Below are 3,823 nucleotides of genomic sequence, written 5' to 3'. Positions count from 1 at the left end.
TTTCACCTTCGCTCACTACACGTAATAACAATGCCATGTTTAACATGATGCGGAATACGAAACATGATGCTCGATAATGGATGCAAAAATTAACAATTTGAATACAACTTTCCTTCGCGGTACAGTTGCAAGTCAAACAACTAAATCTTTTTCGTAACACATACATCAATTGCCAAGGATCATTATCAACTAATGACCCAAGGTCATCACTCAATCCAAAATTTCAAACAAAACCTAAATCATTAAAGGTTACTATTTGCTTTTATGAATTAATTAATTAATTAAGAATTATGAAATAAATCAACTTATTCTAATTGAGCTCAAAATTTTTAGTAAAGGTTCATCACATGATAAGTAAGTGGCAAAACAAATTTCATAATTTTTGGACAATTAAATAAGCCTAGAAAAGTCATGGAAATCTATTTATTAATAAATTGAGCAATTTTCATTACATTCAAAAAGTACTGTAAATCAATATTTCATATTTTTCCTAAATAATATTCATCACAGAGAGGTCACACAAAAAATTTCATAATTTTTGGAGCTCTAAATAAATCTATACAAAAATAACAAATTACAGCACTATTCAATCATTTCTGAAAAAGGAAAAATTCATTTTCAAATCACCCACTCACACAAACAACTTGGGAAGAACCAGGAGCTCACGCAAACAACTCGGAAAGAACCAGGAGCTCACATAAACAACTTGGAAAGAATCAGGAGCTCACATAAACAACTCGGAAAGAACCAGGAGCTCACATAAACAACTCGGAAAGAACCAGGAGCTCACATAAATAGCTCGGAAAGAACCAGGAGCTCACCCCAAACGCACTGGAGCATAAAGCTGGATCGGAAGAACAACGGATGAGTGGTTCGATGTGCATAGGAAGCACTAGTAGCTCACCCCGAGCTCGATGGAGCAAAGAACGGGCTGGAGAAGCAACGTTGAAGCAGGTCGACGATCCGAGCAACCACGGCGGAGCAAAACATCGACGGTGGCGGTGCTCTGGCGACTGCGGTGGACAAAACTATCAAGCAACAAGGTATTAAGCACCATGGCATCAAGGCAAAGCTGGAGGTACACTGAGCAAGAGCAACGGCTCACCGGAAAGCGCTGGCCACGACGGCGCAAGCACGACGGTGAGGTTGCCGGCCAAGAGGAAGAAAGGCGCATAGCGGGTTCCCAGTGGAATCAGGCACCAAGACTCGGTTGGCTAGGTGCGCAAGGAGTAGGCGGAGCTGGAACAAGCTTTGCTGAAACGGTGGAGGCACTACGGCGACGGCAAACGCACGACGGAGCAGCGGCGATGGCGACTGGAAAACAGAGGAGGAGAGTGGCGAAAAACGACGACGGTGAAGTCCTTATAGAGCGGCTTAGAAGCAAGGAGAAGCCATGCAGGAGCCTTTCCCGTGCCAGCACGAAGCCAAGGGCGGCCACCGTCGCGTCTGGAAGCAGAAGAAAGACCGTAGACGGTGAGTTGGCTTCTGCGGTTACTGTTCATCAAAATTACCAAACTGCCATTCGATTTAAAAATCCAAATTACTCCCAAATTTATGTAACAACTCAAAAATCTTCAAAAATAAAAGTTGCTCCAAATTTAAAGTTCTACAACTTTGCTTTTATAACCACCCCCTAATTCAGTCTACATTTTGAAATGCAAATTTGAATTCAAAAAGGGAACATTTAAAGAATCTCGCCTTTTCAAATTACTTCAAATTTTTCATAACAACTTTGAAATCTCCAAAAACAAACTGTGTACAACTCAACAAGCTCTACACTTTTGCTTTTAGGCTCAACACCAAAATATACTTAGATTTTGAAATGGGTTTTTAGGGTAGAATTTAAATACTAAAAATCAGAGTTTTTGGAAATTCAATTCAATACAAAGAATTTTAACTCAATTCAAGCCATACAAGTCAACACATGTAACATAAAGGTAAACTTGTTTTAGTGTATGCATATCAAAAATTTTACTAACACATAAATGATTTGCTATGCATATGATGACATGGCATGTTTTAGTATTTAAACATCCGAGGTGTTACAATCCTTCCCCCTAAAAGAAATCTCGTCCCGAGATTCAAAGTCCAAGGGTAAGTAATGGAAAAAGAAATGTGTCAATCCAAAAACATTCACAACTTGTTCATAAAACAACCGAGGTTCCTTTACAAACAGGGTTCGCCACAGCAGAGCAAACTAACATTATGCTATATCGACGCAAGAAACTCTGGAAATTTTTCTAACAAGTAATCTTCTGATTCCCAAGTAGCTTCTTCTTTTGAATGTTGATTCCATTGTATCTTATAGAACTTGATTGTCCGTCTTTGAGTAACACGATCTTTCTGATCTAACACTCGGATAGGATATTCGGAATAAGTTAAATCCGGTTCTAGTTCCACTCCTTCAACTTCAACATTCTGTTTTGGCACTTGGAGACACTTCTTCAATTGAGAAACATGGAACACATCATGTACAACTGCGAGATGTTCAGGTAACTTCAAGCGATATGCCACTTTTCCATACCTCTCCAAAATTTGAAATGGTCCAATATATCGAGGTGCCAACTTTCCTTTAACACCAAAACGGGTAACTCCCTTCATTGGTGATACTTTCAGATATACAAAATCTCCTTTGTTAAATACCAATGGCCTCCGCCTTCTATCAGCATAACTCTTTTGGCGGGACTGAGCTATCTTCAAATTACTCTGTATTTGCCTAACCTTGTCTTCTGTTTCTTTTACAAGGTCAACTCCAAAGAATCTTCTTTCTCCAGGCTCGGACCAACTCAATGATGTTCTGCACCTACGACCATAGAGTGCTTCAAATGGAGCCATTCTAATGCTTTCCTGATAACTATTGTTGTATGAGAACTCGGCCAAAGGTAAGCATTCGTCCCACTTAGTGGAATAGTTAAGGACACAACACCTTAACATATCTTCAAGCACCTGATTGACTCTTTCAGTTTGTCCATCAGTTTGCGGATGATAAGCTGTACTGTACAGTAGTTTGGTACCCAATGAAGAATGCAATTGTTTCCAAAAATTGGAGACAAACTATGTACCCCTATCTGACACTATGGTCTTTGGTACACCATGCAAACTCATGATTCTTGCTAAGTACATCTTGGCATATTGGATCGTAGGATATATTGTCTTGACTAGAAGAAAATGTGCTGACTTAGTGAGTCGATCTACAATAACCCATACTGAGTCAAATCCCTTTGATGTCTTGGGTAGACCAACAATAAAGTCCATACTTATGTCCTCCCACTTCCAAGATGGAATAGGTAATGGTTGTAATTCACCAGCAGACCTCAAATGTATAGCTTTCACCTTTTGACAAGTATCACACTTTGCTATAAATCTAGCAATCTCTATTTTCATTTTTGTCCACCAGAATCTTTGCTTCAAGTCATGGTACATCTTGTTGCTTCCTGGATGGATAGATAACCTAGTAGCATGTGCCTCATCTAGAATTGACTGCCGCAACTCAGGAACTTTTGGTACCACCAGGCGATCCTTGAACCATAACACATCTTCATCATCTATACTGAAGCATTCCGCTTTTCCATTCTTGACTTTTTCCTTGATATGGGCTATACCCTTGTTTTCCTTCTGAGCAGCAATAACTTGATCTCGAATAGTGGCTTCAACAATTATGTTGGTCAAACTTCCTTGTTGAATTACTTCTACATTCAACTTTTCCATTTCTTGACATAAATTCAAACCCATTGTTCTCACTATTAGACAATTGCAATAACTTTTGCGACTAAGGGCATCTGCAACTACATTTGCTTTACCAGGGTGATAATGTACTTCCAAA

The sequence above is a fragment of the Miscanthus floridulus genome, chromosome 17 (assembly GCF_019320115.1).
Source record: "Miscanthus floridulus cultivar M001 chromosome 17, ASM1932011v1, whole genome shotgun sequence".
In the NCBI taxonomy this organism is placed as follows: domain Eukaryota; kingdom Viridiplantae; phylum Streptophyta; class Magnoliopsida; order Poales; family Poaceae; genus Miscanthus; species Miscanthus floridulus.
Note: the sequence above shows the minus strand (reverse complement) of the source record.